This window comes from Corythoichthys intestinalis, chromosome 12 (assembly GCF_030265065.1).
Source record: "Corythoichthys intestinalis isolate RoL2023-P3 chromosome 12, ASM3026506v1, whole genome shotgun sequence".
NCBI lineage: Eukaryota > Metazoa > Chordata > Actinopteri > Syngnathiformes > Syngnathidae > Corythoichthys > Corythoichthys intestinalis.
Genome location: NC_080406.1, coordinates 38,891,026 through 38,913,516, shown reverse-complemented (window position 1 = coordinate 38,913,516; position 22,491 = coordinate 38,891,026).

The window sequence follows — 22,491 nt, the reverse complement described above, 5'->3', positions numbered from 1 at the left end:
CTTTGAAGCCTTGTCACGCTGTAAATACGTCACCCACGTGCCGCTGGTTGGTCTCATTTGAAAGCACGGAAGTTGATGTCCACACCAGTTTTTATTTGAAATCAATCGACCAAGTATAACGGGAGATAATGTCATTTGAGTTTTATAGTTTTATTGCACTCGTAAATATGCATTAAACGCTGCATGGACCATGTGTCTATCTCCATATTTCCGTCTTTCTTTGTCCTTTTTCAAAACCGAAAGCAGCACAAAAGACTACATATCCCAAGAGCCGTTGTGATGTCAAGAAAGACAAACCTAATGTGAATATTTTTAATAAATGGCCGAGCGAGGCGCCATCTAAGGAAAGGGAAGCATGAAAACCGAGCAACAGCCGGTTGGATTGAGCGAGCGACTTTGAAACGTGCAGAATGAATCGAAAACTAAATTTAACGCAAGCTAATGTATTATTTCATTAACTCAAGGAAGAGGATGAGCTGTATTTGTCGTTGTTTTCCTGGGATCAGTCGGCGTCTTGGCGAGTAGAAGTGACAGCAGCGCGCAAACGGCGGATGAGTAATTGAGTAGGCTGTATGACGTCGTGTGTGACGCAGCTAAGTGACCTGTTCAAGAACAAACTTTATTGAGTGCACAAAAAAAAAAAAAAAACTTTATTGGGCCGCATGCCTGAAAAAATTGAACTGAGCTACTTGTCAATATTTTTGAAAATACTTTTTTTCAATGTTATATATATTTTTTTCTTCACTATGAATCTTTTCAATTTTTATATAGATGTGTGTTCGAGAAGTTTGATTGCATGTACATATATACCTTTGATAAGGTGATGAGTACAATACCTAACTTCACTGATATATCCTCCAAAACCTTTTTGTGTTAGATGATATATATCATTTTTTTTTCTCACTATTATGCACTGTATATAACCTGTTTTGACCATAGTATGTGTAAAGGCCAAAAAAGCCTATGACCATACCTGCTGTTTGTGTTGAATTGTCAAACATAAAACTATTCAATCTTATTTTTTTCTATTGAATGTTTATCCTAACAAGTTGAATAAATATTATCAAGCTTCAAAACGGTTGGTCGAGCATGTTTGGTTGTCAGTGGGACATCAACATTACAAATTTTGAAAAAAGATTTTAGGATTTTTTTGTCTTTTTTGGTCCAAAATATGAATTATAATTGATCAGTAAAGAAAACAACAATTTGGACATGAAGTTCAAGGTGTCCTGAAAAAAGGGACCCAAGTTGGCCATTGTGAACAATTTTTTCTTTGAAATATAAAGGCAACATCAAAGGCATGCAAATTTGGCCAAAATAGGCTTAGGTGTTAAAGGGTTAAAAGCAGAAAACAACGGAGGGAAGCGTTCAAAGGTTTATTAAATACAAAAATACATGCAGTCGCTGAAAAGGGGGATTTACACAATGTGTCCCTGACAGTAGGTCGACAGGGATCAATAAAATACTAACCTAAGCAGTAGGTAAAGAGCAAATATGACAACAAAACAAAGCCAACGGGATTTTTCCTTGGATTTTTCCTTCCACCCTTCTCTTAGATGGCCTGGGTTTAAATACATTCATGATAAGCTTGAATTGGCTGCAGTTACGACGTCGGGAACGCTCCCTCTGGAACAAAACACGATTTGACCAACATTGTGACAGCCGATGCAGACCAAAAATGACGTAATGTTCAGGTTATAAAATCGCGACAGCAGCCCTCCCGCACAGAGAGCGCCAGTGGGCAACACGGGACAAGTCTGTGAAAGTGTCCAACCCGCGTCATTCTCGGGACATCTCTACATGCGTAAAAGTAATGACGCAAGTAAATCCCACATCCCTTTCAGCGGGAATTTCCCTGGATATGTGTGTGTAAAGGGCTTTAGACAATGAATAAGTTGCCACACCACACTTCAGACTGCGCCAAGCTTAACGATGATTAACACTTTTGTGCCTTTGATCGTAGAGCTCCCGAGGCGTCTCTGGCCAAGTCAAAGCTACAAAACCGTCAATCATCGTTAACTTTAAGTACCAAACGCCAGCTACACTGGTGACCAAGAAAAACAGTTTGGTCGCACTTTTTTACAGGATCGAGCGCGAGAGGCTGTATGATCATGAACGGTGTTCTTAATCTTACTTTAAAAAAGTAATTAATTACAGTTACAAATTACTTCTCCCAAAAAGTAATTCAGTTACCTGAATGTAAGAATAATATGTTACTTGGCAAAGTAACTGGTGTTACTTTTCTTTTTTTTTTTTTTTTTTTTTTTCATTTCAAAAAACAAACAAAAACAAAAAAAAACACAGGTCAAACTATATGAAGTTCAAAGGGTTTTGGGGACAATGGGTCCAAGCCCAATTTTTTAACCTAAACTTAAATGGACACAGAGGTTTTGCGGATATTGCGATAACTAGATAATAACCTTTGCTATGTTTGGAAGTCATTTAATGTTGTGAATCAACCATTTAAGTTGTTAAAATTACTCCCGTTATTGCATTAGTTCCCTTCTTTCTACTTTCAACATGTGAACGTTTTGAAACTGTTTCATTATTTAAACATAGATTCAAGTCAAGATTTTGCCCATTTAGGAGTATTTTAGATAAAATGTTACTTAGGTTCACTGGGAAGGTTCTCTACAACAGAGCCTTCCTGATAAGTCTACTGCTTTAAGATGGCGGCTGTTTACTAATGCCGGCGAGTCTATCATTTAGTATCTGGTTCTCTATAGATGTGCTAACGCCGCCAAATCTGTCATTTCGCATTTAGTTCTTTATACATATGATATCTACCCTAGTATCATGTGGGCATAGTTTGTAGGCTATCGGCTACAGTCATGTATTATTGGAGCCACATAGCATCGCGTTTGCAAAGGCGTCAGAACTTCCTTCTCTCTTTCCCACTCCCGCTCTGCTCTCTCCGTGAGTCTGTGTCTCTCAGACTATTTTCGGTCATTCAACCAGCGTAGAACAAATAGTAACGTACGCCTTTACATCCTCAGTAACGCTAACGGCGTGGCAAAGATGATATAAGTAATTACATTACACACTACTGAAAAAAATAACGCCATTAGTAGCGTCGTTATTAACAACACTGATCCCGAAGCAGAAAAACATATATACTTTTTTAAATTAAAAACCCGGACCCTTTTCACCCGATTCCAATCCTCTGAAAAATGCAGCGATCGGCCCGATTTCCGATCATGCGATCAGACCGGAACATCTCTAATGAATACAATGTGGTCAATGTTTGAGTCAGGTGAAAATTATTCTCTTTTTAATATCGCCATATATTTTGCAATATATCGCAAAGCCCCCCAAAATTGCAAAGTCAGTTTTTTTCTGATATCGTTTAGCCCGAGTACATATCTATTCATAAACCGCACTGGGCTGTAAGTCGCAGTGTTCAAAGCGGACGAATAAACTTAATAGTCCAAAAATTATCATACATCCGGAAACCGAGCCACAAAATAAACATTAAATGCCCCGAACGATAATATTTACTCAAAGTTGTCTTGTCTAATTCAGGTACTGTAAATTAAAGGTTTGTGTATTTTTCATAAGTTTGTGTGCATTTTTTTCCCTCAAGAATCTATACAAGAACAGTACGGATCCGTTTTCCAAAGTATTATTGCTTTTGCCTGTATCGGATTAAACCCAAATGATACCCAACACTTTTGTTTTAAGTAACATTTCATTTTGTACATTACATTTGTAATTTTACACATGTCAGTGTCTACATTAAAAAAAACAGCTTAGTCCACCACTCTACTTCTCTTTCTACTTTTCCTTGAATATGACCTTACCGTCCTTCAAATAGCGAGTGCATGAAGAAACATAATTTTCAGAGCTTCTGGCAGTTTTCTACCCCTGAATTTCTGTCCCACTGATGACTGTGATGATGAGAGAGGTCTGGAGAGGCAGATGGGCCGTCATCCTTTTTTCTACCCATTGCGAGTCTGACTACCAGCCATCTCTCCTAAAAGCATGATACCTGTGAATACTCTGAAGGGCCAGACCAGACGTTGCAAACCCATAACACCTTGCCGCGAAGGTCAGGCTCATGCGGACTTGATGGATTCACAGCGTGAACACAGTTAGAGAAGAGTGTTACAGCAGGTGGACACAGAGCAATCGGTGATAGAATCCACTCTCAATCCTCTGGCTAATTAATTGTAATTATCCAACACAACAGGAGGTACCTGAGTAATAAATGGGCCCAGCGACAGCTAAATGGGGGTGAAGCCAAAAAGTGCCATAAAAGGTTACACACTATTCTACATGGTATGGAGCTTATTAGTGCTGCAGCCTGTCGAAAAATGACCTTTATAGGATAAACGAGTCACAACCAGACATATCCGGAGAATACAAAATTATCTATACATAGGTACATATCTTCCAACATGAGTTTTACTGTCCTCCTACTCACGTCCGATGTGTTCATTTGAAGCCAAGCCTTGTCATGACACTGAGTACAAGTACGGGAAAAGAACTATATTTGGTAACTAACGGGGGTGTTCAAAACAAATCCCACATATCTCAGCATGAGACAATAGAAATGTGTCATATAATAACAAACTCGGGTGAAAATACGTCTTGTTCCAATGGCATTATGTGCCAATTACTGGGAAATATTGGCCTGACTATAAATTGGTTAAAGCGAGCACCAACACAAGGAATGATTGGCTTTCCGAGGACCAGCATCAGCTCATTGACTGCCGTTGATAGCGCTAGCCCTCCCAGTTAAAATGAATTGAACTTCTAATGCCGTCAATGGCACGGATGTATCATTCATTTAATTAAAAAAAAAAAAAAAAAAAAGACCGGACATCTGCCTGAGCAGACAAATTCAAAACATCTTGAAATTTGGTAGAGTGGGCATCTTCCGTCACATAATAAGAACATACCTTGCAAGTTTGAAAATAATCCCTTCATTCATTCTTGAGTTATCGTGAAAACAAACATCCAGACAAACAGACACATATGGAACAGAATACATAAACTCTGCTTCCGTAGGTTTCACCTACTAGTGGAAGTAAAAAAGAAAAAATGTTTAAAATAAACAAATAAATAATAATAATAATTTAAAGGAAAGGTTTTTCATAATAACAAATATAATAAAAATTCAAAACATTTGTAGAGGTTTTTGGATTATAAAAAATAAATAATGAAATATGATCGTTCACAGCTCTTCCAGTTCAAATGGATTGTCTCGCTTTCAATGACAGGTAATGGGTTGAAAAATTTCAGTTTAGTCCAAAATGTTTAGGAAAAAAGCAGATGTTTGATTTATTTCTATACAACACACTTTAAGGATTAACACTTTGCTTCGATTTTTTGGGGGAGAAAAATGAAAAAAAAAAATCTAAATATAGAAACCGTTCCAGAACATTAAATGCGATTTTTGTTGTTGTTTTGTTTTTAGTTTAAGTAGAATTAAGGGTGTAATGGTACATGTATTTGTATTGAACCATTTCGGTACGTGGTGCTCGGTTTGGAACGGAGGCGTACCGAACGAGTTTCTGATGTAATGTAACCCTTACTTTTCGAGGCTGGGAGTCAATCGGGTTACAGTTTCTTTGTGTAGATTATATTTACTCCGTTTTCTCTACTATGACGAGGACAAACACAGTACGACAGTATAACCCAGAAACGTCAACGGCGCGACAACATGGCCGCCGCGAGAACGCAGTGAAACACGGGCGTTAATGTCAATCAGCCAATGCACACCAGTCGCAGTGCGGCCGCGTGTTAGACACGTCCCAGAAGCGGCTCAACACGACGCACGCGAAAAGAACAGCAGAGTTTATTAGTTGACGCGAGACGCGACCTTCCTGCATCAATACTACTACCGGTAGCTAGGATCGGGAAGACTGGAAGTCACTTGTGTAAAAATACGGTGGATCCAGTCGATTTTCAAACTAATATGCAATCGTAACCCACTTTTTGAGTCCATCAGGTCTCTTGAGTGGTAGATCGGGTCACAGTTGACTTGTCTTTGTTGTTTCTCTGCTATAATAATAACCAACACGGCCCCGTGTTCAATACAAAACCCACGTCTGCTCATTACTGCACAACACCAGCTTGTGACCGGTGACCGTCGCCATTTTGAGCAATGCACAAAGGAGTATAATGAAACTTTTTAAAAATTTCATTCAAATAAAGAATTGTCTGCGAGCCAGATGCAGCCGTCAAAAGAGCCAGATCTGGCTCGCGAGCCATCGGTTCTCGACCACTGCACGAGAGGGAGGTACTCGTACCACACTTTGAAAATCACTGGGTTTGAAGTAAGCATCGTCTCAAAGGTTATGATCTTTTTTTTTTTTTTTTTTTTTTAATAAAAATGGCTAAAACACTGTTGACAGGCCTACTGTATGCATATCTGCTTTACTCTACAGTGTCTTACCTTGGTGAGATGACTTTTATTTGTTATTTCCAAGATCATTGAAAGCAAATAGTTTGTTATTAGTGCCATCGCTCGTATTTAATTTAAAAGTCACCCTTCTCAGTACGGCAATCCCGTTCATCTGGATTAACAGTTAACAGATTGGAATATAAAACATCACATTACTTATGCTTGCCAGTGTTCAATGTTCACAATTAAACTGTGGGTAAATGTCAACAACGGCAGAGCACACAACAGACTTTGAGTCATTCAGCTAGTGAAGTGTTTTTCAACCGGTATGCTGCGGCACGCCGTGCGATCGTCAGGTGTGCCGCGAGAAACTATCCAATATCACGAGAAATTATCCAATATTGCATTTGTTATTTATTTATTTATTTATTTATTTAGCGTCGTCGGGCGGAGTTGCAGTAGGAAGGAAGGAATATGTGCTATAAGGTTTCAGTCATATGCAGATGAGCGACGTATTGCTCGTGTCGTCATAGGCGGAGTTTGACTTTTGGTGTGGGGGGGGCGCAACATGTTGATGACCGTGAAACGTAATGTCAGCAATAAAATAAACTTACAAGAATATTTATAATAATAAGTTGAAAACGAGGGGTTTTTGTTTCCCATCATTCTTGAGGGGAATTCTAAATCACGCTGCTAGCAGGACAGCTGTACTTTTCGCCAAAATCATCACCATTGAATACGGTACGCCAGCCGGTGTCGTGCCACTGAAGTTACCTCAATCAAAAATTGTATCCCCTGGGCGGAGCCATATGGAGGTAGATTTGTGTCTTCATTATTCGATCAAAAAAAAAGGTGCTTCAATCAAAAAAAGTTGCTTCAATCAGAATATATGTTTTCAATTTAAAAAATCAATCAAAAAAATTGATTGAATGCAAAAATAAATTTGAAATAAAAAATATGCAAGGCAAATGATCATCTAAGGTACTAGTCACATGATCTGTTCGAAAAATAATTTTGTTCATTCCATTCATTTCTGTTGTTTTCTTGCTTTACAACTCATATATAGTATATATGTATGCATATATATATATATATATATATATATATATATATATATATATATATATATATATATATATATATATATATATATATATATATATATATATACTGTACTAGGGCTGTCAAATGATTAAAAAATTTTAATCGAGTTAATTACAGCATAAAAATTAATTAATCGTAATTAATCGCAAATAATCGCAATTCAAACCATCTATAAAATATGCCATATTTTTCTGTAAATTATTGTTGGAATGGAAAGATAAGACACTAGATGGATATTTATATTTAACATGCGGTACATAAGGACTGTATTTGTTTATTATAACAATAAATCAACAAGATGGCATTAACATTATTAACATTCTGTTAAAGCGATCCATGGATAGAAAGACTTGTAGTTCTTAAAAGATAAATGTTAGTACAAGTTATAGAAATTTTATATTAAAGCCCCTCTTAATGTTTTCGTTTTGATAACATTTGTAAAGTTTTCAATCAAAAAAATAAACTAGTAGCCCGCCATTGTTGATATCAATAATTACTTACACAATGCTCATGGGTGCTGAAGCCTATAAAATCAGTCGCACCCAAGCGCCAGCAGAGGGCAGCAAATCTCCAAAAAACACAATTAACAAGTGGGCATTTCACTGTACTGTCATTTAAATCTGTCTGAGTGGGGCATGTGCGTTAATTGCGTCAAATATTTTAACGTGATTAATTAAAACAATTAATTACCGCCTGTTAACGCGATAATTTTGACATCTGATATATATATATATATATATATATATATATATATATATATATATATATATATATATATATATATATATATATATATATATATATATATATATATACTGTATATACTGTACATATGAAAGTCACTTACTTGCAATGGCCCCCCCTTAAACTCCGCTTATGAGTGTCATTTTAAAGAACTGCTCGGATTTCTAGCAATCGATCACTTTGCTGTCTGCGACAATGTGGACACCAGCACGTCTATTGTACATCATTTGATTAGACTCGACAAGTGTTGATATACACGAAAGTCTCCTTTCCATTTCATCCCTATGTGACGGCTGTCAATCCTCCCCATGTGTTTTATTCTAACACATTGTTGAGGATAGCATGGTGGCTGATGGCTTGAAATCAGAGCAGTTCTTCAATGAGACACAAGCAGCTATCCAACAGTACCATGGTGCCAAGCAAGCTAAACGAAACACACGTCGCTTCAAAACAAGTCGATGTACTATTTTGTTTGCCTTCGTAAAAACACAGCGAAACACGCAACTTATATGAGAAAAGCTACGAAGGTAAATGAGAAAACCCTAAAAACCAGTTACCTTGTTGCTGAACTTGTTGCTAAATTAAAAAACTCCCACACTGTGGCAGAGACATTAATACTACCTGCCTGCAAAGCCATTAACAGTGAGATGCTCGGCCCTAAAGCGGTTAAAGACATTGCTAAAGTTCGCCTGTCTGATAATTCTTTTTTCAAACCAATAACCTATAAAAAATAAGAACAGAGAGAGACTGAGAGCTGTTGAAGAAGAGCTTCAAGTGTGACTTTCTTCAATTCCTACCAGGATATCGGCTTTGTGTTCATCTAAGCAGGCAAGTTTCACACTGAGTAAGTATGCATATTGATATATATTTTTTTGTAATTACATATACTGTACAGAAAGTAATTTTGGAACATTTTTGGTTTCTGGTGTGCCGCGAGATTTTTTCCAATGTAAAAACGTGCTGTGACGCAGAGAAGGTTGAAAAAACACTGAGCTAATGCATAAATATCTATTATGTATCCTCTATCTGTCCATTTGTCTCAAAAGGCATTTCTTTTACATATCTACACAAGCACGGCTAGATGAGATGGAGTGACTCAGTAAGTAACAGATCTAAATTGCACTTATCAAACACGTACTATGACCCCACCCATGCAATCAGTGCTGCCCTTAGTCATTTCTTCTCTGAGCAGACGTGCCTGCATATCAAAAGCAAGAATCTAAACTAGAAATAACCCAAGGCCGAGGCCGACTCTTTGATGTCTTAGCTTAATAAAGTTAATGCTCTTTCAATGGTTCGCCATGTTCGTGTTAGCAATAATGCCCCGAGGGAGCGCTAAGTAATAGCGCAGCAATATGTTGACTCTTTTAAGCAAATCCGGATCAGGGTAAACAACTTTGTATTGTGCTGAGACTCCCAAAGGACAGTCGAGACAGGCTACTTTTCAGCATGCAATATTTACCAGATATGCTGTAAAACATGCTGTTTTCAAATCATAGCTTATTCCTGCACTGATATACAGATTTGGATGATGTATAAGCGGACCCACTGTGTACAGTTGTGTTATTGCAATCCTCAATTTAACTGGGGTATTTTTTCCGAGTGTTTACCCCAGCAGTAGCCTTCCACGGTGATTCATATTTCCAATGGTTATGTACTTCATGTTCCCTTTTTAAAGTTAAATGTATTTCATCTCACACGCACACACACACACTTCTGAAGTTGTTTTTTTTTTTTTTTTTTTTTTTAAGGGGCTAGGAATATGCTGTACTGCCTTTTTTTTCCTCGATTGTGCAAGCGGAAGTGCTGTTGTCAGCCCTATAGAATACACGAAGCAATCAAATCACAATTATGCAATACACAAGGTTTTTTCTAATGCTTTATTAGCCTGGCGGGCTGTCAGGCTTCTCACGCCCCTTCCCCCCAGTCTAAAACAATGCAACGAAAGAAAGTATAAAAAGTATTTTAAACACATTTTATATATTTACTCTACGTACTACTAGAATGCAAGACAGAAACCCAAAATATGGTGTAGTCGTCCAAATAACACTGTTTTCCTGCTGTTAGAAAGCATTGAGTGTAAACAATTTGCTTCATGTGTATTGCAAAAAAAAAAAGTGTTTTTTTGGGGGGCCTTTTTGCTACACAGGTTCAAGACATTTTTTTTTTTAAAGACTTGAACACAGCTGTCATTCAAAGATGCACGACAATAACACATTTTTCAAATGGACATGGGGAGATGTCCCGGGAATAACCCAGGTTGGACACTTTCAGACTTGTCTCGTGTTGGCGACTCAATGCTCTTTGTGTGATAAGGGCAGCTGGTGGGATTTTATAACACGGACAGTACGTTATATTTGTCGGCATCGGCAACAAAATAAACACACATTTCCAAAGATGGACGATGGACTGTCTCTTCCTCAGCTCCAGGATCCAGTAGCAATGTAATTTCTTTATATTTCCAGTTCAATTTTGCTATTTCCAGTGTGCCATGTTGATATTTGCTATGTTTGTTTACTGCTTTTCGTCTTACTGCGAAGAAAAAGGAAATGATGATTAACCCGCCATGATATTTACGTCATCAGTCTTCGCGCTGTTACCCGGGAATTAAACACCTGCTATCACACATGACGCATCCCGGGTAAGTCCTGGACATTATTCTAGTACACGACCCAGTTAATGTCCGCGTCCTCTCATGGTGTCAGTCGACCCGGGAAATTGCTTTCACTCAAAAGGGTGACCCGTTTAAATGCTGGGAGTTAACCTGAGTTCAGGTATGTGTGAAAAGGGCAATAGTGTTACAAACTTAACTCAGCTGTCAATCAAATACTTCTTTTTCTCAATCAAAATAAACACTTTTATGTTTTTTCTGTTTGCAATAAAGGCCTGTCATTATGATTATGTTAAAGCATCACGAGATAACTTTTCAATAACTCTATAAATATTTTCATAACATTTGTGATATGTAGTCTGACAACCAGTTGAAAGACACCTCGTTTATATCTTGAGGGGTCTGTATTGCTTTCACTGGCACTAATTAACTTTGAGGAGGGTGGTAGGAACCCTGCCACACGACAAAAAACTACAAATGTGCTGATTGCTTTGCAGCAAACGTCACTTCCCTCTTTGCCCATTCTTTATAAAGACAGAAGTCGATGCGTACACTTCTTGCAAATTCTGCGAAGATGGCAGAGCAAGAAAAGAGACAAAAAGTCTTGCCCGAGGAGGAAGAAAAACGGGAGGCTACCGGGATACTCAAGAATTGTTAGGGGTGTGTGAGTAGGAGGGGATCCCAGTGCAGACAAACAGGTTGTGGTGAGTAATATTTTGTTTGCGAGCACCAGAAAGAGCGTGGCGGGTAGAAGTTGCTTTGCTTGGGGTAGCTGAGCCGGCGTGAGACGTGGCAGCTCGGGAGGAGGCAGGCGTAGAATCCGACAGGGAACGGGCAGAAGACAGGACCTGGGGTGAGAGCAAAACAGTCGTGAGCCGGAAATCAGTGAGATCATATAAGAATGCGAGAAGCAACTGACGGCGAAACCAGACGAGTTGATCGGGCGACGTGGTGGTGTGTGCTGATGTTAACCGCTCTCAGCTGTGGCCGCTCCACCCATCTGATGTCCAACCTGTAATCAGTTTAACTCCCCTCACCTGAGGCAGAGCTCAGGAAGGAGGGGCGGAGGCCCTAACAAGAATAAACATTGTACCGGCATTCCCTCGCTGCTTGATGGCCCCCTTACACACTAAGCCACACAGTTGCTAACCGTCATATGTTATTGTTTTGCCACAACTGGATTCATCATCTTATTACTATTCATCCTTCACGCAGCCGCTAGAAACAGAAATGTTGTTTAACCCTTTAAGGTCTGGGCCTATTTTGTCTGATTTTGCATGCCTTTGAAGTTGCCTTTATATTTCAAAGAAAGAATTGTTTACGATGGCCTGGTTTGGTCCCTTTTTTTGTGACACCTTGAACTTCATTTCCAAACTGTTGTTTCCTTCACTGACCAATTATAAATCATCATTTTGGGCCCAAAAAGACCAAAAATTCCAAAATCGTTTTGTCAAAATTTTTAATATTGATGTCCAATTGACAACCAAACATGCGTAACGAACCGTTTTGAAACTTTGTAATATTTATTCAACATGTTAGGATGAACATTCAACCAAAAAAATTTAGAATAAATAGTCTTATATTTGACAATTCAACATAAACAACAGGTATAGCCATAGGCGGTTTTTGCCTTTATACATGCTCTAGTCAAAACAGGTTATATACAGCAGACCAAACAGTGAAGAACAGTGAAAAAATATACCATCTAACACAAAAAGTGTTTAGAGGCCATCTCTTTATGAGTTTAGGTATTGCGGCCCGTCACCTGATGAAAACTATGTACACACAATCAAGGTTCTTGAACACACATTTATATACACAAATTGAGAAGACTGATTGTGGGGAAAAAAAAAAAAATATATATATATATAACATTGGGAAAAAAAGTATTTTCAAAAATATTTACAATAAACAAGTTAAATTTTTTTCAGGCATGCCACTCCGAAAAGCAGTTTCGTTCTGGAATTAGACACAGGGCTACATCACACAGCCCACACTTCCATGGGGTGTCGGTCCTCTTTCCACCCTTCCATTTTCATTTCACTTTACTTTCATTGTCACTATAAATGTACATGAAAAAAAAAGTCAGTATTTATGAAAATAATACAGTATAAAATAAAAATATATACAGCAATAAATAATAATGGAAATCTATATGTATGACAATAGAAAGAATACCACAGCTGAATATGTGCTACATCCCTAATCTTCATATAGAAAGAAGACCACAAATTATACTTTGATCTGATATGCACATTTTATTATTATATACACAAACACACACTTATATTGCATCAAAATTAACTTTGTCTTGCAATATCAAAAGAAACTTTCAAAAGAAACTTTTTGAGCATAAAAAAAAAAAGTGAGTTGGCTTACCTCTGCTCGTCGATGGCGTCACCCACGTGTTCAAATCCGTCACTATCTTCACTCGAGGACTCTTCCGAAGAAGACGATGATGACGAATTTGGACCATCCTCTTCCTCAAGTTGATCAAAAAGCACAATTGCTTGCGCTAAATTTAGTTTTCTGTACATTCTCCAAGTCACACAAAGTCGCTCGCTCGTTTCAAACGGCCGTCGCTCGCCCCCTCGCTGCTTCAGAACACTCCTCCCTCTCGTTCGGTGGAACCTCGCACGGCAGTTATATTTATAAAAAAACAACAACGCATTTTGTGATTCCACTGTGACTTCGAAAGGGTTCGTTTGATTTGTGTTTTTTTCATGGAGCTTCCGTTTTGAAAAAGGGCAAGAAATGATGGAAATATAGACATAAACAAATGATCCATGCAGCGTTTTAATGTTTTTTTGAGAGGACAATAAAACTATAAAACTTAAATGACAATATCTCACGTTTTAGTTGGTCGATTGACTTCAAATAACAACGAGAGTGAACCGCAACTTCCGCACTTTAAAACGAGACCAACCAACGGCATGTGGGTGACGTAATTAAAACGCGAGGGTGCTTCAAAGACGACGTGTGCTGAGGACGCGCTGGTGCGTCCTTCGACTCTCAAGGGTTAATCCATCTGCAGGGGATCATGATTTTACGACACTGTGCGGGTGTGCGCTGGTCCGCATGGGAAATGCAGTCTTCCTTAAGGCAAAACACTGCTTTTGTCCACCAACATCGCTAAAGTCGACCAAAACAAAAAAGTTACCTAGTGTTGCTTTAAGTGTAGAGAAAACGTGAGAAAAAGAAACAAAAAAGACACTGCAAAACAATGTTTTACCAAGAATATGTGCCTAGTTTCTAGTTAACATTATCTCCTCACACGTAAAATAAAATCCCTGGAAAAAGTGTGATTTCAGTAAGACAATTTTTACTATTTTGTGGCATTTTATGAAACTATTAATCAGGGATAGGACCGAAACAATCCTGTATCGGTATCGGGCTATGATACCGACATAATTAACCAATTGGGAATTTCCGATCCAACCTTTGGAGATTTCAGTTCCCTGAGCGTGTGTGTCTGCCATGCTGCTGCTGAAAATGCTGCGTGCTCTGCAAAATGTAAAGTGGACTTCCTAAACGGAGGTGTTTTACTCACAGGCGGAGTCAAGCTTGATTTATGCTTCAGCGTTCCCTTGACAGCAGAGTGAAGGGAGTAGACCGTACGCTGTCGGTGAGCATTCGAAGTTCTGCGTCAAGGGAACGCATTGCTCTGTAATTCGCCGCCATGCAACTACAGGGGTGTGGCTTTGTTTTTGTATGGTTTTGGGGCACTCTTGTCTATTTCCTTTAGTTTTCCTATGGTCATTGACAGCAATGGCAACGGAGATGGAGCGTGTGTATTTGCAGCTGCAGCTAATCATTATTGAAAAACGAATGTTGTTAATACGAATGCTGACGCATAAGCGACACAGAAGACGTTTGCGAATGTTTGAAAACGGCGGTGTTGTTGTGCTGAACCAAAAAAAAGGTTCTGAGTGCACCAATCACAGTCCTTAAACGTTCACGTCGTGCGTTTTTTGGAGGGCACGTCAGCCTAAGGCTTAGGGTCGTAAATCGGGTCTGCATTAACGGCGTAAGGTCCGCCGTCACAGCAACGTAGAAGCATAAATCAGCCTTAATACCTGCATGTCAGTTCAGGAAGTCCGTTCCAGAGTTTGCTGCCAGTGAGTTTGGCACTGAGCAGCAGCACTCAGTTAAACCTAATTTAACATGTCCGTGGTGTGGAAATGTTTCACGTTAGAGACATTTTTGTTCAGATACACACTTTACAGTGTGGGTTAGATGTTTACACTTTACAAATAATTGAAAATTTGTTTTTTGTTGCTGCTACATTAGCAAGAATAAGTTCAACCCAGTGAACATTAGTGTTAACATGCGAGTGATTTTATTTACTTTACTTTTTTGCTGTTCCAAGGCACAATGCAGTGTGTGTGTGTGTGTGTGTGTGTGTGTGTATAAGATGTTTGCATAATATTTGAAACTTCATATTCACTCTTTATGCACTTTTGTTATGTATTTCCTATTTAATATGTCCCTAACCATTTGATTCAATAAATATTTGTATAAATTAACAGGATTCCCTTTTCTAACTTCCTTTGTCTAACTGTATACTTGCTTCAACTCAAGCCTTTGTACCTAACGTACAGTAGTTGCCTGTAAAGAGGAGTTTATTACAGCCACATATAAAATTGATAGTATAATATTAGAGTAAATAGAAATCTGATATCGGAATGGTATCGGCAGATATTAGAATTCAGGATATCATGATCAGAAGTGAAAAAATGTGGATCTGTGCATCCCTACTATTAATTTGACATGTCAGACCATTCCATATATCCACCACCAGTCCATCTGGGAAAGATCCAACTGAGACAGTTTTCATGGGAGAAACCCTCAAAATGTATATGACTGCTGACTGAACGATGGCTCTTCTCTTGGCGCTCATTCCCAACCACCCACATTAAGCTATAGTGTACCATATTGGTCAGGAGAAGTGTAAAAACAGTTTCATGTCAAAGAAAATAAGGGAAATTGAGGGCATTTTCGACAAAACGTCTGAAATTGAACTATCTACAAGATGTATTCAACCAAATAGTCGCTTCTTGGTCCTGTCTGCAGCTTCCACCTCTTTCCCCTGATTGACTCAGAAGGCCGAGAGCTGGTTGGACAGCTTGATGTTGTCAAGACTAAACAATAACTATTTTTCCAGATTTTAGTCAGTATTTTATACAAAAAAACATTTTCGATCCAACCGTTTGGATTTTATCTTATTACAATGATTTGTCAAAAGCACCTGACTCAGACTATGACTCAGAATGAATCAGTCAGCAATGATTCCTCGCTCGGCAAAAAAGGGCGCTCACTTCCATGTCATTTGTCTTTACAGCCATGGAAAAAAAGGAGCAAAAAATACTTTTGAGAAAAGTGGTCATGGCAGTGAGGCCCGTGGATGGAGGGAAAAAATAATGGTGGAGCAAAAAGCATACCACAACAATATGTTGTTTTAGCAATAGTTGCCCATGTCTGTCAGATTCTCTGAGATTCATGGTGATATGATTAAAAATGGTTTGTTTAACTTTTTTGTTACATTCTTATTCAAATATTTGTGTGAGGAAATTACTTGACTACAGTGCTGGCCAAGAGTATTGGCACCCCTGCAATTCTGACAGATAATGCTCAATTTCTCCCAGAAAATTATTGCAAGTACAAATGCTTTGGTAGTAATATCTTCATTTATTTTGCTCGCAATGAAAAAACACAAAAGACGATGGGGAAAAAAATAAAATCATTAACATTTCACAAAAAACTCCAAAAATGGGTGGGACAAAAGTATTAGCACCCTTTGAAAAATTATGTGATGCTTCTCTAATTTGTGTAATTAACAGCACCTGTTACTTACAGTGTATTACAAAAGTGAGTACACCCCTCACATTTCAGCAGATATTTAAGTATATCTTTTCATGGGACAATACTGACAAAATGACACTTTGACACAATGAAAAGTAGTCTGTGTGCAACTTATATAATAGAGCTAATTTATTTTCCCCTCAAAATAACTCAAAATATAGCCATTAATACCTAAACCCCTGGCAACAAAAATGAGAACACCAAATAGAAGCTACATACATCCCTAAATGTCCAAATTGAGTACTGCTTGTCATTTTCCCTCCAAAATGTCATGTGACTCGTTATAGGAGTGCTGTCAGCATTGCTGCAGACATTGCAGAGGTGGGGGGTCAGCCTGTTAGTGCTCAGACCGCACTCTACATCAAATTGGTGTACATGGCTGTCACCCCAGGAGGAAGCCTCTTCTGAAGACGGTACACAAGAAAGCCCGCCCGTCTCATCAGACCATAGGACATGGTTCCAGTAATCCATGTGCTTTGTTGACAAGTCTTCAGCCAACTGTTTGCTGGCTTTCCTGTGTATAATGACTAAATCACACTTGCAGCCAGTTAAAATGGATTAAAGTTGACTCAACCTCTGGCCTGTTTCCTTGTGTGTACCACATTGAGCATGGAGAAAAGAAAGAAGACCAAAGAACTGTCTGAGGACTAGAGAGGCAAAATTGTGAGGAAGCATGGGCAATCTCAAGTCCATCACCAAAGACCTGAATGTCCCTATGTCTACCGTGTGCAGTGTCATCAATAAGTGTAAAGCCCATGGCACTGTGGCAAACCTCCCTAGATGTGGACGGAAAAGGAAAATTGATGAGACATTTCAACGAAAGATTGTGCGGATAGTGGATAAAGAACCTTGACTAACATCCAAACAAGTTCAAGCTGTCCTGCAGTCTGAGGGTACAACACCTGTACTATCCGTCAGCGTCTAAATGAAAAAGGACTCTACGGTAGGATACCCAGGAATACCCCACTTCTGACCCAGAGACATAAAAAAGCCAGGCTGGAGTTTGCCAAAACTTACCTGAGAACGCCAAAAACGTTTTGGAAGAATGTTCTCTGGTCAGATGAGAGCTTTTTGGGAAAAGGCATCGACAAAGAGTTTACAGGAAAAAAACAAAGCCTTTAAAGCAAAGGACACGATCCCCACAGTCAAATATGGCTGGGGTTCCCTGATGTTTTGGGGTTGCTTCGCTGCCTCTGGCACTGGACAGCTTGACCATCTGCTTGGCATTATGAAGTCTGAAGACGACCAACAAATTTTGCAGCATAATGTAGTGCCCAGTGTGAGAAAGCTGGGTGTCCTTCAGAGGTCATGGGTCTTCCAGCAGGACAATGACCCAAAACACATTTCAAAAAGCACTAGAAAATCGTTTGAGAGAAAGCACTGGAGACTTCTAAAGTGGCCAGCAATGAGTCCAAACCTGAATCCAATAGAACACCTGTGGAGAGATCTGAAAATGGCAGTTTGGAGAAGGCACCCTGCAAATTTCAGAGACCTGCAGCAGTTCGCCAAAGAACAATGGTCTAAAATTCCAACAGAGCATTGTAAGAAACTCATTGATGGATACCGGAAGCGGTTGTTTACAGTTATTTTGTCTAATGGTTGTGCTACCAAGTATGAGGGTGCCAACACTTTTGTCCGGCCATTTTTTGGAGTTTTGTGTAAAATGGTAATGATTTAATTTTTTTTCCCTTTCTGTTTTTTTATTGCAAGCAAAACAAATGAAGATATTACTCCAAAGCATTTGTAATTGCAATCATTTTCTGAGAGAAATTGCAGAATTGCAGGGGTGCCAATTCTTTTGGTTAGCACTATATTTGCTCATGTTAAATGGTTTTGTTCAATGTTTCACTGATACCATTTTTGGCTCCCGATCAGGGGTCGCGTTAACCGAATATTTTCCGTCGTTGACCGGTTTTTTAAAACGGTGACGGAAAAAACTGAAGTCCGTCCGTCATTTTGACAGGTTGCAATTCACACCCCAGACCACAGGGTGGCGAGTTAGCATATTAATTAGCTATTGTCTCTCTTAATGCATGACGTCGTTGGCTATTCTGTCAGAATATTGTAGCGTCACCGGGGTCTGGTGGCGGCACCGTGACTGACACATCACGCGAGGTTCTTATTGGTGCACCCGGTGTGCCAGCGCGTCATCCAATTGGTGGACTAGATTGCCGCCTGTGTATAGACCCCAATCACATGACGTCACAACTCCGCCTCCCTGACTGGAGCCGCCATATTATCCGTCAGCTCGTCGTATTTACACATTACCGCTACGTACATGCCTCCTATTACGGCGTGTTTTTCTGCTCGTTAACATTAATAATCAAAATGGTGAAGGCGTGTGTGGCGGTTGGTTGCAGTAACAGAGAAGATAGACGGAGAGACTTGAAGTTCTACCGTATTCTGAGAGACCTGAAGTGGAGAGCGAGATGGACTGCTGTAATTCAACAAGAAATCTGGGCGCCAAACGATCACCACAGACTATGTAGTAGTCATTTTATATCTGGTAAGATGCAATTAATATATATTTAGAAGATTTTGGGCTGACAACCACAATTAAGATCATTGTGTGACGTTGGTGATTGGGGTCTATATAGTTGCCTCTTTTTCTTTGGGGGTGGAGTTGTTGTTTTGTTGGTGTTGTTGGCGGTAAGCAGAGTAAAAAGAGGGAGAAAAATACCACGACTTCCGTGTCTAATTTTTCGCCGCCAAGCAAGCGTTACAATATTAATTAAAAATGAATGAAAACTAAATACTATTGAATATGTCATCATTATCATTTTAATAATTTAAGTGACGGGTAAAAATAGATTATGACCGGATTTTTATGACCCTGTCAGTCAAAATGACAGACAACGAAAATGTCTAGCGCAACCTCTGCTCCCGATACAGCATCCTTTATTGATTGGTCATTTTGCAATCTCTCTTCTATTCTGATTCTGACACCAGGCGGTGTGGTATTAACCAATGCTGATAATTTACCAATGTCCCATTTTTTTTTTTAAACATCCATTTATTTCTTTTAATACTAGATCACTGCATACTAATTTGAATGTACATACTGTATTGTTATTATGGCTTGGTGAGACATTGCTTAACCCATTGTCTACCACTGACAGCGCTGGACAGCCAATCCATTTCGAAACAATGTTCATTTGCTGCTCCCATTCAAATTGGATTGGATTTTCAGAGTCAGTCCCCCAAGCTTAAATGAATTGGGTGTTTACTTTTGTCAACAGTGGGCAATGAGTTAATTTTGGGTCACTTCCTTGTTAAATTTAGAGTATTTAGAGGTCATTTTCTTTTGAATTTGGGACACTTCTTACACATTTTTGGGCATTCCGGAGTCAGTTCCTGTACATTTTAGATCATTTCCTGTGAATTTCAGGGATCGTGTTCATTGGTCACTTTTTGTTGATTTCGGAGCTTTTTTGGGTCACTTCCTGTTAATATCAGTTCTTTTTTTTCCCCATAGAAAAAGAATGGTTCCTTTGAAAAATTGTGTTGAAACTGTATTCAACATTTTTGCACCTTGATTGACTTCATTTTTTAATGGGTAAAATGTTGGACAAGATGCATTTTTTAAATTTGAAATGAATAGGGCTTTTTGGCGGGGAGGACCCGTTTTTTTTGCCGCAACCATAACTTTTAGTGGACGAAATCAAGAGAGAGAGGCTACGTCATGTGAATTTTTGGAATGGTGAGAAACAGTCAAGCGCTTGGACTGTGCAGAGCGACGAAAAATTGGACGGGGATATATTTGACTATTATGTGTGGGGAGCTTTGTTTTGCAACGCATCCCAAAGCCAAACTGAATCGGTGAAAAAATTCAAAACTGAATAAAACTAAACTATATTGGAAAAAAATAAATCTTAAAAGCCAAGTAATGATATAATCAGCCATCAAAATGGTCGCTAATAATAAAATAAAGTATAATTCGTCTGTGCCAGTTAAAGTCAGCTTTGATACCTTATTGCTTGAGTGGCAGTGTAGCTAGTGGACATAAAGGGGGTCTCAACTGCATGATGAAAGTACACCCGGGCAGCAAATCCCAAAGGTCGCCCCTGACATAAAATATTAGCGCCTGAATAAATCTTCTCATGTTGCTGTATCATCGCTGCCTTGATCAATCTGGCCTGATCAATACATCAGTCTTCAGGCATAATATCAGGGGGACAGTAGAGCTGGCATCTGGTCATTAGCATCAAGTGAATGATTGGCTGACAAAAGCCTCGCTGGGGGCGATTGTACTCGGCGCAGTTGGGGGGTAAAGAGCATAAATATTGCAAAATGAACAATCAATAATGGAATTCTTGTCATTTCAAATAGCTATTTGGTTAGTTGGCATCAGCCATCTGTTGTGTGAAAATTGTCCTTGATCTTCACTAATGCATATTATTCCATGAACTCAATGGCTGCCAATGACGGCCCTAGTTGTCCAATCTATTTTGACTGGTTGAGGTAAAGCATGACAATTGAATGGTGATGCTTTTCTGTACATTTTTGGTCACTTCCTATTCATTTTGGGGCGTTTCCAGAAAATTTCATTGCTAACGCATTAGATGCCATTGATTGCAAATGATCACTGCCAACCCTGCCAGTTAAAATGGATTGGACGTCTAGTGTCGTCGATGGCTGTAAATCATAAGAATTCACTGGACTGGCTCTTCCAGTTCAACTGAATTCAACTTCTATAGTTGTGTATGGCAGGTAATGAGTGAATGGCAAATGAGTCATTTTTAAGAGTTAAGTCATAATCACATTTTTTTTTCACACGTCTAACAGTTAACTCATAATTACTCACAAATGAGTCAAATTTAAATAGCTCACGATTAATGACAATGGGACTGTGTGATTAATTTCACTTTTAAAAAATTCTCCCCTCTGTCGCCACAGTTATCACATTTCTAAGGACATCATCCTTAAACTTTTGTTACTTGCTGAACCTTTATGCATTGGCTGCCATTGACGGCAAGAGACGTCAAATCCATTTGGAGTGGGAGGGTTGACGGTGATCGATCGCTGAAAAAAAAAAATATAGCTTAGGAGCGCAGCTCCATTTGTGACAGTAGTTATTATGCCCACACACATACAAAACACTTGTGAACAGGTGCTTGTGATAATGAGTATTGACTCATTCACTCCCAGCCATTTTCACCGGAGCAAGGCCCCTCGCTCCCGGCCGTTTTACTGGATTTTGACTGATTTTGCAAGGCCCACAGAAAATTCTGTTCTACTGCTATATAAACATGGAACCCACTAAAAGAAAGATTAGACTATCTTCTTTCAGCAGAAAAAAAGTAAGTTCATATCTTTTTCCATTCTTTAGAAATCGGCATTAGAAAATAGCTTAGTTTGAGCAATTCTTGAATTTCTGATGAAAAAATAGAGAAATTGAGCTTTTTGTGAAAGCATACATTTCAAACATAACTTTGACTTTAACACAGCTATTATTTGCTTTAGTTACATCCCAAACATCTGAATAACGTTTTCCTTTTACAAAATAACATATACAACACGACAAATAGAGGTTTTGATCGCAAAGTAACAATTTATTAACACATAAGTAAACTACTGAACTGTTGAACTATTTGCGCACATAACAACGGGGAAGGCTCTCCTCAGCTGCTCCCGGTTCAATGAGGTGGCTCCCAGTAATTTGATGAGTCCGGATCAAGATCAGTCTCACTTTTTTCATCATCTTCATCGTTGGTTTCAACATCAGGCTCAGGAGTAACGCAACGTGAGCTCCGCATAACGTGTGTGGAACCTGATGCTGTTGTGGCCGTCACGGTCTGTCTCATCAAGATAGATTTTTTAA